At 36.0% G+C, this 14200-nt stretch overlaps 1 protein-coding gene across 2 annotated transcripts in view; it reads right to left on the reverse strand.

The window, feature by feature from the left end:
- Positions 1-14200, reverse strand: part of LOC113096327 (glutamate receptor ionotropic, delta-2-like) — a 148844-nt gene that overhangs the window by 90663 nt on the left and 43981 nt on the right. The window lies entirely within an intron of this gene.

Below are 14200 nucleotides of genomic sequence, written 5' to 3' on the forward strand. Positions count from 1 at the left end.
ATCTATCTATCTATCTATCTATCTATCTATCTATCTATCTATCTATCTATCTATCTATCTATCTATCTATCACGTGACAAAGATTGGTGCCGTTTGAAAGCTACTTAAAGGGTTACTCCATCCCAAAATGAACATTTTGTCATTAATCATTTACCCTACAGTCTATAGGAAAGTTTGAAGCCTCCAGGTTTTCATCCAAAATATCTTAATTTGTATTCCGAAGCATTTAGGGGTTTGGAACGACATGGGGGTAAGTGATTAATGGCAAAATTCATTTTGGGGTGGAGTAACACTAAGTTTTTGACCCATACACTGGCCTTTTAGATTTCAATTCTCTCCAGATTCAATGCAAAGATGCAATCATTTTCTCAACCAATTGCATCTGAATTTAATGAGACCAGCTGCCCTGATTGGAATACAGTCAGTGAGTTGATAGATTTATCTGTTGGCCTTTCCATGCGATGTTATTGTTAATATTTATTTTGAAAAGCCATGCCACATTTTATTCTAGCAATGCTTTCCTTTTGCAATGTAGCTCATGTTGTCACACACACACACACACACACACACACACATACAAAAACTTGTGGTTTTGGCTATTTTTAAATGACAGCAAGTTGCAATGAGAATAAGAAACACCAAATTTGCTTTGAAGCAAACATCTGTTAGACCCGCAAAAAAACAAAAAACACAACAACAACAAAAAAACGATGAAAATCAATTACTAATACAATACAACAGGAGTACACACAAAAACAAGTGTCAGAAAACATGTTATTCAACAGCAAGGAGCAAACAATCATGATTTAGACGAGTAATTTAGGGCTATGCTTTAATAACCAAACACAAATCTGTTCACCAAATTCTAATTACACTTATCTAATGTGTGCCGCATAAACAATTCGTTGCCCTACTGTGCTCATTTTTCCTCTTGAGTCGGATAACAACAGAAAACAGCTACTGATTTATTTGCTCAATAAAACAACAGAGTTGAGAAGAAAACAACAGTTCCTGAAGTGCGCCAAGCTACCTGTGGGAAAAAAAAAAAAATCCTCTCAACAGAGATCAAAATTTCCCGGTCCCCTACAAGAGAGTGTTGGAAAATGATTTTCCTGCTCAATCAAAACATGATATGAAGGGGAATCGGAGGGCGGGAATGTAAAAGACTTTGATGTTTTTGAAGTTTCTCATGAAAGGACTCTTATGACAGAATAAAAAATGCAACAAAAATATATGTGGAATAATAAACTGTCACATACACTTGCACTGTACCAATATAAATGTCACGCTTTGTCCGTGCAATACAAATAACACTCTTTATGCATTCAGAAACATGGAACTAAAACAACCTTCAGAAAATAAATAAATAAATAAATTCCTCTTTGGATCTTGGAGGAATATTCATACACAAGAGGGGTCTAAAACATGAACTCAAGATATCACTGCACACTATGAGTCATTTTATCGTGGGCTCCGGCTAGTCATTAGCATAATATTTAGACTGGGATTAGACAGGGTACACACCATCCCATGGAGGCTGGGATGACAGAGCCTTTACATAACTATCCACTTCAGAAGCGCTGGGGGCTGTTTTACCCAAGGCAGCCATTTTCAGTTCATTCTTATCAAATCTGTCTGAAGTACCAGTCAACTATCATTATGTAATCAAATCATCTAAAATATTAATGGGCTGGAAGGGGTACTTGTGTGCGAATGTGTGTGTATTTTCTTTGACGTGACTCGAGAATCAATATTGTTTAATATCAAGCTACATCAAAGAGCCAAAAGTTGTGTATAGAAAGCTGTTTGCATGAGACTGTTTATTCATTCTTATCATAGGTGTTTTGCCCTTAGTGGTTTATCATCAATTCAGCCAGGTAGTCATGTCAGTTTAGAATATAAATACAGAAATTCACTACATCCAGGGAAAAAATATATATATATTGGGAGCTGACTTCTAAGGCAGCACCGTAACTGAAAAAAACCTTCATAAGTGACCTATTTTGAAAATCACCAAGGCACCATGAACAAACAAAAAACCCTTCCTTTTCAGTCATGCTAACCAGACAGACACTTTGGTTTCAACAGGTTGAAAGCATTAATGTAAACTTTCTGTCTACACAGTTCAAATAGATATGTGTACATAATTAAAGGTGAGGAAGGACAAGCCTGATTCATGATCATAAATTCAAGCTGAAGCCTTACATTCATTGAATGACTTGCACTGTATGTCTATGCATCTAACTCATACCACTGTCTGATCTTGAATTGTTGTTCCATATAGATTTGCATCTGATGCAAGTAAAAAAAAAAGAGAGAGAGAGAGAGAGAAAATGCTGTTTCTGTCTCTTTTACTTAGATGCATTTATAAAATGGCATAATTCAATAGACAGCAAGCCTTCACTTTCAGCCATTAAACATTTATTATCTGTCCATTTCCTATCCTGCGGGATCAGGTGGAATGTTTTTATGATGTATGATTGATTGATTCACAAAGCTTCATTAATTAAAATGAACCGTTTTGTGGTTAAGGACACTGCTATGCTTTAAAGTGTCTCTGTATCGATTTCGAGGAATAGCCCGGGTTTGAACAGCGGCCCTGGAAAGCAGATCCAAAGCAAATGTGAGTCTAAAAATCAGTAATTATATCTTGATTGCGAAACAATGTTATATAAAACCCCAGCAATGTCCATGGAGGCTGAATCCACAGTCTCCGATCCTCAAGCTCTTATAGAGCACGTCTATGTAAACTAATAACAACTATATTTACTGCAAGCGAGGCATGCTAAATGTCTGTGAGTAATATCAAACCTCATCTAATCAATAAAATATTATCCACCATGGGAAAACATGCAGCCGTATTGCAGAATCGCTGCCGTTGACTGCGTCAGCATAAATCAACACATCCCTCGACCTCTGGATTCATTGCTCATCATGTCGACTTCAGGAAATGGTGAGAAACACACAAGGCTGATGTGGTAAAATTCAAAGCAGAGTGTTCAATGAGGTTCCATCATCACAATCGCTGGAGCACAACTGCCGTTCTTTGGTTGTTTACTGTGTAGTTTCAAAAGCTTCAGTGGGGGTATTTCAGAGGCCATGGTGTGACAGGAAGTGCTTCTGTCATATACAATTTGTTTTGCATGCTGAATCTCACACCAGCGGTAGAATGTTTGTCATCCTCTAACAGTTGGGGTGAGCTGCCTCATCTCGACAGACAGTTCTGTAAATTTCAAATCTGAAAAAAAAAAAAAAAAACGAAGCAGAAAAGTGGTGAGAGAGAGAGAGAGAGAGAGAGAGAGAGAGAGAGAGAGAGGTCTGCCTCTTATCTTTAGAAGGACAGATAAGAGCTCATTTCCCACTGCGGAATAGAAACAAGCGGGTCTCTCCGGGCTCTCTGGAAAGAGAATGACACCATTAGCATCCCATAATGCCTCGCTCTATTCTGCACATTCCCATTTAGTGTGCGGGCGGATCTTGCCGTTTCTGCACTTCATGCATGGATCTGTTCACCTTGATCTGATGCGTCTGACGCAACTCTGCCGCAGAGCCGGAGTTAGCAGACAGTTTCAAAGGTGACGCGTGGATATGAGCAACCTATCAGATGATAATTAAAGGGTTTCTATAACCTCTCAGGATGATGATGTGACACTTTTGTTATAGTGCAAGGCAGAAGAAAGTCAAAGCCAAGACCACCAGCAGAAAGCTATTTACCACCTGCATATTCTACTAGTGACACAATTTTTCTAAGCTCTTAAAGGGATAGTTCACCCCCCAAAGATGTATTTATTTAACATTTACTCTACCTTGTCATTCAAAACCTGAATGATTTTCTTTCTTCCGCTGAATACAATAGAAGGAAGTCATATGGGTTTGGAACAACATGAGGACGAGTAAATAACAGAATAAGAATGTTTAGGTGAACTAATCCATGTAAAAGCATAACACAGACATACTATGCTGTCAAAATGAAAGTAAAATACAATTTAACATAAATAAATAATGACTAAATTAAAAAAAAAATAATAATAATTGTTCATATTAAATTTCTTTTTTGTTTGTTTTTTATTATTGAAAATTAAAAACCTAGTTTACTTTTCAAAAGATTAAAGTCAGACTCGGTAATATTTTCTTTTAAAGAAATGACTAATTTATTTAGCAATAATATCAAATTCAAATCAAAATCAACAGTAAGACTTATAATATTCCTATTTCAAATAAATGCTGTTCTTTTGAGCTTCCTATTTATAACACAATATATATATATATATATATATATATATATATATATATATATATATATATATATATATATATATATATATATATATAATGGTTAGAATGATTTAATGTTTCATATTTCACAATATAAATATTATCTCACAACATTATTGACATTATTGTTTTTAATGCTCAAATAATTTGTTTTTAGGTCAAATAAATGCAGACTTGGTGAAAATGGGAAAAGTACATGTAAATATTTAGTAGAGAAGCCAATAAAAAATATTATAAGTGCAAGTCTGACAGGACCAGCAGGAAAATCACAACTTCCAAGCAATTAACATTCTGCCTATACTGACCTGCACTTCTGCTGAGCTCTCCACCTCACTGCATCCATGTTCACAGGACTAGCATCTGTGTCTAGCAATTAATATTAGCAGTTATGTCCTCCCACGCAAGGACGCTCGACTGGAACCTCATGGGACATATCGCTATACTAACACATTGCAGACAGGGTTAAATCAATAGAGCCCAGCCTCAGGCAATTTGTAAACAGTACCTCACAAGTAGTTTGCAGATCAATTGACAGGAACGAAACGCTGACGATGCAAAGCAGCACCTGTCATGCAAATGGCCATGGCATGACTGCCCACACAGGCTTATTTAACCACAGAAACAGCATCATCAAGACAGTCACCTTAAATCACAGTCATCTGAGTATCTCAGCATGCATATTTCAAAAACACCTCAATACATTGGCTGACGTGTGGTTTTGCATTCAAATATAAATGAGCAGGCTTTAATTTTGCAGCAAATTTAAAATTACGCTTTAAGTCCTTCAAGAGTGAAACAAGGTTACATTTTAGTAAATGGTTTAAGGACATGCCATCCTCTGGAAACACTGACACATAAATTTACCATTCGAAGCTTACCAAGGACTTATCATATGTGTATATACACCCACCGTTCTCGAGTCCCACGCAGGAGATGGAAGGATATAAAACAGGAGTGACGACAGTGACGGAAGAGAGACTGGTGGGTCGAGCATGTGTCGCTCATCTCCAATCACTCCACTGGCCTCGCCCCGTTCCCACGGCTCTCGGCCCCGCCCCACTCGTCACAATATATATATATATATACACACACACACACACACAAACTCTGTGGAGCACCAAGCAAACTTTAAGAATAAAATTAAGAAAAGTTTTCTTGTTTTGTTCGATTGAATCAAATTCAAGTTCGTTCCCCCCTTGTTGTGGATCTTTAGGGCAGATGTGAATACAGCGATCGCACTCGAGTGTGGACCAAACAACTGCACCGAGACCTAGCTGAAGAGGTGGTCTCGGTCCGGTTCCAAACAAACTCTTGTACGAATTTCTGTCCAATGAATGGATGACCTTAGCACATGTGTGGTTTTGTTTACAATTTCTGGTTCACTAGCAAAAAGTTCAAACCGCTAGTTTACTTGCTTTGATCTGGACAAAAATGTTTCTTTTTGGTGTGGTTATCATTATCATTATTATGTAATCGTATCGACTACATTACTAACTAATAATAAGCAGCAAATGAGGAGTTTATTCAGGCAAAAGTCATAGTTAATGGTTTGCAAATATCGAGAACAAAGAAAGCCAAAGGCGACAGTGACAAGGAACCAAAACTCCCTCAATTACAGAAACAAAAATATATATATAAAAATAAATAATTGGGAGAAACTAGGCTCAGCCAGGGGGCCAGTTCTCCTCTGGCCAGATGAAACCAGCATGGTATGGTTTGATTCCAGGCTGCAACACAGAAACTCCCTTCAGGGTTTCCAGTCTATTCTGTTTTGTTCAAGAACAAACACATTGAGGTGTGCCACAACCCCCCCCCCCCATGGAAATGAAGTACAAGACATGTACAATTGTTCAATAATGTAACATTTTCTCTCTGTGTGGGCTAAACTAATGAAGAATTAAGGCTGGGAGTCTGCAGGGTTGTAACACAGCACACTGGGGACTGCTGAAAGGAATGAGAAGCTCCAGGCTGTACAACAAAGATTCTCTTAGCTGGGCAGATCCTGTGCGAATGGAATAAAGTCACACACAAATGGACTGAAACTACTGAGCTCAGTCCCTCTGCACAAACGGCCTAATGACACCTGCAGATATTCTGTGTCCACACACAGAACAACAACACTGTTCTTAATGAATATTTTCCTTGTTGTCCAGTAAAAAAATATTTAACATCATTAAAATAAGATGCTTGAGAAGCAAAACATAAGATAATGTTTTTTTTTTTTTTTTTTTTTTTTTTACATAATATTTAGATGTAAGCAAAAACTTTATATTACAAGGTCACCAAACAGTTGCAAAACTAACATTTTACATTAGGGGACCAATTCTCATTATAAACTAGTTGCTTAATCGCATAGCATGTTGGCTGTTTATTACTAAGTATAAAGCACATATTAATGTCTTATTCTGCATAAGCATATATTATATATCTCTTAATCCTACTCCATACCTAAACTTAACAGCTACCTTACTAGCTAGCAAATAAGGTGTTTGAAGCAAAAGTCATAGTTAATAGTTAGTTAATAGTGATAATTAGTCCCCAATCTAAAAAATGGCCAAATACCCTGTTTTTAAATAGGTTGCCTGAACACTTCTCCCATCGGTCCGATTTATTCACAAAACAACTCCCACTAACATTCACAACAAAACCTTTCCCGTGGGAATGCAGACATGCAGCATATCTAACTGTAGTTGTTTTGTTGTTTTTATCTGACTTTAGCTGTTTTCAGACAAACAGACTGTATTTTGTTAATTGAATTAGGATGAGGTTGTGTCAGAGGTTATTCTGCTTTCCCTGAGATAAACTATAATTAAACTATGAAGAGTAAAAGTGCTATATAAGTATTGAAAACCCCTGATGCTTGCAAGCACATTCGTAAAATAATTACAAAGTGAAAAAAATTAATAAATAATTAAAGTATGTTTCCGATTAAAAGAGCTTTGTAAACACTATCTTCAGTTAAAATGAAATATTCATTTGAACTAATGATTGGATAAACAATAATGGATTTGACGGCAATGCTGGACTAAAGCCAATCTATTTCATATTTAATCTTCAGACAAAGCACAGAGCTTCAGAGAGGTGAATGTGTGTGCCATTTTAATAAAGCTTTGTGAACAAAGTCAGTTAGTTAATACAAAAGATTAAAAACAATTCTAAATTGAGATCGAAATATTGTGAGCCCATGTTTTCAGTTTAAATGCACTAAAGGCAAAGACTCATCACCTGAAGTACTGTATACACTGCGTCCACTAATTAGTTTTTGAAGTTCCCAGAAAGGTCATGTCTGAGCTTACAGCAAGCATTATTAATAATTACTTCTTAGAAATGTAATTATCGGAGGAAAAAAAATGTTTGTAATAAAATAAAGCTAAATCTTTATTCACCGTTCACCGGCCAAATACTGTCTGTTTATAATAGGCCACATCTAAATCATGCTGTATATTGTTTCTAACCAAGACAAAGCATTCTGCAATCTTTAAGGAAATGCACACAGGGGAAATAAACAGATGTACAGTATATGACAAATATTGTGTTAATTATACTGCTATATTATAGTCTGTACTTCAAAGTTTATATAGCACTGTGTGTTATAGTAAATGTCTTATTTTAAACATTTTAAATAGTCAAGCTTATTTATACTATCTACCATAAAATATATAACAAACAAAAAAAAATCTAAATAGAATATTGTTTTATGCTTGGATCTATCTGAATCGTTTTGCCTGAAGCAAGCAGAAAAATAAAAGATATCTATAAAGAAATAATATCAATATCAATATCAGAATCAAATAATTATGATTATATATAACGCAAACGATGCAAAACGATCAAAGCAAACTGGAAAATAAATGGGCTTTGTTTAAATTTTGATATTATCGTCATCCAATTCTGCCTGTACACGAATATTTGCATTTGTACAGAAAAAAAATGTGCTTGCCTCCATATGATGTTTAAATCAGTGCACATCTAAAATAACTTTGCTTTTGATTCTTAATGCAGTGTACTTCCTTCTTTACTGCCATGTTAAAAATTAGAGCTGGGTACAGACTATCATCCCCTTCAGCAATATCTAGGGCAACTGTGAAATACTTCCTCCTCATCCTGTTAAGACACTGACAAGAGTTTGGACTGACTCAACCTTCTCCAACAACATGCCTCCCAGGGAAAGTGAGGGAGCGAGAGAGACCGACAAACAGAGTAAAGACAGGAATGACTGTGAATGCCTCGGTTCTTCACATTTAAAGCAGTTTTAAAGTTGATGCTGCCCTTAAGTCCTGCCCCAAAAGAGCATTATTAGGCGGCTGAATGGCAGAAAGTCCAAAAGACTTGTAGGATTCTGACCCCGGATCCCTGCCTTCTCTCTTTATCCGCTGCTTGTGGCCTGAGGCAATGGGCTTTGGAGACACGCTAATTCCGTCATGAGGAAACGTTCTGTATATGGGATTAACCCACATCATAAAGCCTATGATGTAGCCTCACTTCCTGCCAGCAGATAATGATGTGGCCCTGTTGAATATTTCAGGCTGTGGATTGTTAAGTGCTTTGTCACGGGGGAGCGCTGTCGTGTGCTTTTGCTCTCTAACTGTGGTGAGATGCTCCATCTCTCCCCAGAGGAAGCACCTGGCCAAAGCACTGACCCTGATATCAAGATGCACATAGCCTTACTACAGGGGTGGACAGGAATGGTCATTATTTGATTGTGGGACATCTTATTGTGAATATTTTAGCTTTTTTACTCCTCATCTTTTCATCCATGAATAAAATAACAAGAACAAGGAGTATTAAGAAAATAATGATTGAAGATTTAATCATTATTTCATCATTATTAAGATTTAATCATTTAAGCACGTGATTTAAAGGGACAGTTCAGGCAAAAATGAAAATTATGTCATTATTTACCCACCATCATTCTTTTCCAACTAAATATGACTTATGGAACCACTTTAATGGTGATTTTGCATCAAGCTTGACAGGGCCAGTCCTCATTGACTTTCAGTAAATGAAAAAAATAAAATAAATAAATAAATGGGTGTCTTCAATAACTGATTTGGATTTTTTTTTGTCTACTTTAAAACCAGGCTGAAAATCTACCCTTTATATTCATATTTAATTTTACAAAGCTTTGATTTACTCTAAATGTCATGTGGCGAAACTATAAAGTCATAACATTCAAATCTTGAATATATGTGTACAATTTTTTATTATCATTTCTTTTAAATATGCTTAAAATATATTTTCTATTTATTATATTTTTTGGGAAGTTGCACACAATGACATATTACTTAATTTGCCTTGTCATAAAAATTTAATACAAAATCGAATTATTAAAAAAAAAAAAGATATATATATATAGTAAATAATCAGCAGACATTTCCTGAATTCAGTAGAATAAAGTAAGTCATATGGGTATGGAAAAACATGTCCAAAGTATAATATATGGGCATAAAACATAAAAACAAGACAAAATTCAAATATGATGACACTGATATTTTAAAAGACCCTATGGCCTTGAAACACAGGCATGAGGTTTGGTCCTCTCTCTGACATAATTCTTTCTTTTTTCATGTTGGTCACCATAAATGAGTTTAAATTGGCAGAAAAAAGCTTTCCAAAAATATGCAGTTTTGTTAAAATATTATTAAAACTGCTTCCCAAAAATAACAAAATTTATTTCAAATTTAGAAATTTTAGCTGGAGGGACACATGATTCTGGCCTTTTTGTCAAGCACAGACAATATCCTTGGCCATTACAATGAAGATTGGGGAAGCAAACAGCCAAGTTTCTCGTTTATGAATTCTTCTGACATATGACTCTTTTCATATCGGAGTTTCAGAGTTGGCACTGAATCAACAGTACTCTTAGCTTTTTTCATAAAACACTTGACACTTTCACACCTTTGCTTGACCTTTAGTAAAGTAAGCACAGCACTTGTGAAAACACACTAGTTTTCTTCTGACGGCTTCATCAACACACAGTAATTACCAGCAGGCAGTAGATGAGCCTGTGGTGATGAAAGCCTCAGATACATACTAAGGCCCCGTCCACACGGAGACGGAGCTTACCCAATCCGATCTTTTTTTTCCTCATCTCAAGAAATATCCGCGTCCACACGAAACTGCATAATGATGTAGTATACATGCCAGACCAGTATGTGGTGCTGTAATTCTGCCACAGAGATACACTAAAAACAGAGAAGAAGACTTGGACTATGCTCATAAACCTTGCGCGTGGTACACAAACGAACATGGAACAATACATTTATTAATCAGTGTCAATGTTAGTTAATAAAAAGACAATCGTTCAGTGTTTGTTCATGTTTTTGTTGCTGTTACGTGACGTAGAGGTGTCTGACTCGGGGGGAGACGTGGGCTGATGACGTTATCGTTTCAGAAAATATACGGATTAGCCGTCCAGACGAAAACGCAAAGACGGCGTTTTCAAATTTATCCACTCTGGGACCCGGTTTCAAAAAATAGCGGATTCACCTGATGAAAACGCTGGGTCCGTGTGGACGAAACGCCTATCCGATAAAAAATTTGTGCGTATTCACAGAAACGCGTCTCCGTGTGGACGGGGCCTCAAGAAAGGGGAAAAAAAATTAGAGCGACTGAGTACTGGAAGACTGCAGTAGGGCACACTGGGAGTGTGACCTACTGTAGAACGCCCACCTATGACCACAGCATTCAATGCACCCTCTTTTGATGAATGAACAGGGTTTTTCCAAGTTTTATGAAGGTACATTTAAGTCTTTTAAGACCTTTTGCAGACCAATTAACCCTTAGGGGACTAAGCCCTTTTTGGTCCGTTTTCTCTTTTTTTACATTTCGGCTTATAAACCATATGTAATGAGGATGGACCACCATGTATTTGGTATCAATGGATTCAGAATACCCTAAGCTACCATAAGCATGCATGCAATATGTCTATAAAGGAAGTATGAGTGAAAAATTGTACAATAAACTAGAGAATTTCAAAGACGAAAATTAGATTTTTGTCATTTATTACTGAAAATCCTACCTCACACAACAATAGTTAAAAGTTTTTGACCCAAAAATATATTTTTCAAACTCTTTGCTTGACAGAAATGGGTTAATGTTCAATCAAATGTGTAAAGATCAATTAAATAATTAACTTTATTTACAAACAGTCCTAGGCGTTTTTTTTTTTTTTGGGACTAAGCCCTTTTTGGTCTGTTTTCTCTATTTTTATATTTGGGCTTATAAATCATATGTAAAGGAGATGAAACACCCTGTGTTTGGTATCTATGGATTCAGAAGACCCTAAGCTACCATAAGCATGCATGCAATATGTTTATATAAAGGAAGTATGAGTGAAAAATTTTACAATAAACTAGAGCATTTCAAAAACTAAAATTAGATTTTTGTCATTTATTACTGAAAAACACACAATATAGAACAGTTTTTGAACAAAGAAAATATATTTTTTCAAACTCTTTGCTTGACAGAAATGTGTTATTGTTTAATCAAATGTGTAAAGAACAATTAAATAATTAACTTTTTTAAAAAACAGTCCTAGGCATGCCAGTGAGCAAAGCAAGGCCTCTCCAGGCCTTTCCAGTAATTGTTCCAGAGCTTGTTCTGCCGTAAATCTTTTACTGCTTGCCATTTTGATAAAACAATTGTGTAATAATGCTGTATCTCTCTCGAATTGATCTCTTTGTGCTCGCTAACACACTTTCTGCTATCTCCACGTGATGCTGATTCTCCGATCGCTCGAATTTAGCTCTTTGTGCTCGCTAATACTCCGTTCGCGTTCTGCTTTCTCCACCCTGATGCTGATTCTCTGAACGCTTATTGATTACATGTCTTTTACTTTAGTCCAGCCAGCTTTTACAAGGCTACAGCAGAGCTACAGAGTCCTCTGAATCGCTAGAAGACATAACCTTCCTCTGATTGGGTTAGAAAAAGACTCCTCCCAGCGGCAATTTTTCCATTGGCTGTTGCGTGTTGAATCTGCCTAGCACAATCTTTTTCATTGGCCTGTTTACGCAGTGGTATTGCGCAATAAGGGAAGTGTTTAATATACAAACTGGACACCGCTGTTTTCAGCGGAATCTGAGGAAGACGGCAAAAAAACCCGCATCTCTCTAACATTAATAGTTTTTGAGATAACTACACATTTGTAAAAGTATGCCATTTTGGGCGGTACCGCCTAATCCGTCCCCAGAGGGTTAAAGCAAACTGAAGGAATAAATTAAAGGGTACAAAAATGTTCAATATGATCTCTAAATGTAAATGTCTGAGGAGAACACAATGAGTTGTAGGCCTCGTAGCAGTAGAGATGGACATTTCAAGGAAAATTAAATTTCCAATGGTCACTGGGTATTATTTGATTATTATTCGAAAATCACACCCCTCCCCCGCATGTACTCATGTATAGGCTACCACAAACAGAGAGAGAGAGAGAGAGTCTGTAAACTGATTAATTCATTAGGGAATAGGCCTTCTATATCTTTTATTAATCTTTACTCAAGCAATGATTGTAACACTGAAACATATTAATCTAATAAACGTAATCGAATGACAACACTATTAACATAACAGTCCGTCGATTAGCATAAATCAGCTGCTCATAAGGCTAGGACATTTCCATTTAAAAAATGAGCATGAACATTCATAGCAATTAAAAATAAAAAATAAAAACAGTTTGATTAATTCATCCATGAATATCACCTCAAGCCATAATGACTTTAGGCCTGGTCTAAATGCGTTAAAAACCGTATTATGAATTGCCTGAATGATTATGTGAACATTAATTTTATAGTCTGTTTTCATAACAATAACCTAAAATAAAATGAGCATGTCCACATGTTCGGGATGAATACGGGAGCGCAATGTGTTTACATTTAGTCACGGTTTGCCAATGCGTTCAGGCAGTGGTACATCTGCAGCAATGCAGTGATCGTTTCAGTATCGAGTCTATTTTTGCTGTGCTGTACGTGCTGAATTAAGGTGACAGCGCATTGTTATAATTAAAGTCTACTGTATTTCACAGACAACACACTGGTCTATGGCTGTTTTGGCTAGGTTTTAAACAAGTAAAAGAGCACTTTTAGATAAACAAGGCAATAATAGATGCAAAACAAAGGAAAAATGAAAACAAAGTTCTTTATGAACTGCAGGATTGCTAGTAATAAAAAAATAACAAAATAAATAAAAGGCACAAGAGTCGTTATTGGTGGCACCACGCTCTGGTTAAATGAACGCATCACCACAGCATCAGCATCAAAAAATTTTTTTAGATGATAATAGCACAGCCTATTGATAGTTTTCAGTCACGTGACTGGCTCAAAGACCTGTCGGACAAAACATAAATAGAACTGCATCACAAGCCTGTAAATTTTCTAGCTGTTCCAATCCAAATGTATTTAGATCATTTCTCAAAAGAATAAATCAAAGATAAGTGAACAAAATGCAAGTCTTGTTCTTTAGCAATCCATATAAAGCACCTGTCGCATTATTTCAGTTACTAAAAACAGTGGGACATTCTAAAACATTTAATGTGTAAACACTTAAAGTGCCTTTAAAACGGTGACATTAGAAGATGAAATTAATACACACCTTACTGATGATGTGTTCTTTATGCAGGCAAGCAATTGGTTAAGCGTCTTCTTTATAATGGTGTTCTATGGGAAGACATTTAATATTAAACTTTGCACATTGCTATATTCTGTGTTCATCTGTATTACATTACTGGTACATTACTACTATATGCAATCCTCCTAAATATAACTGGCAGTCAGTGGAGGAAAGCCTTGTTTTGCCCTCCATGATGGCGTTCCTGTACGGTATGATGTCACATAAAAACTATCAATTTCGATATTATATTATATATATATATATATATATATATATATATATATATATATATATATATATATATATATATATATATATATAT

The sequence above is a fragment of the Carassius auratus genome, unplaced genomic scaffold (genome assembly GCF_003368295.1).
Source record: "Carassius auratus strain Wakin unplaced genomic scaffold, ASM336829v1 scaf_tig00215912, whole genome shotgun sequence".
Lineage (NCBI taxonomy): Eukaryota > Metazoa > Chordata > Actinopteri > Cypriniformes > Cyprinidae > Carassius > Carassius auratus.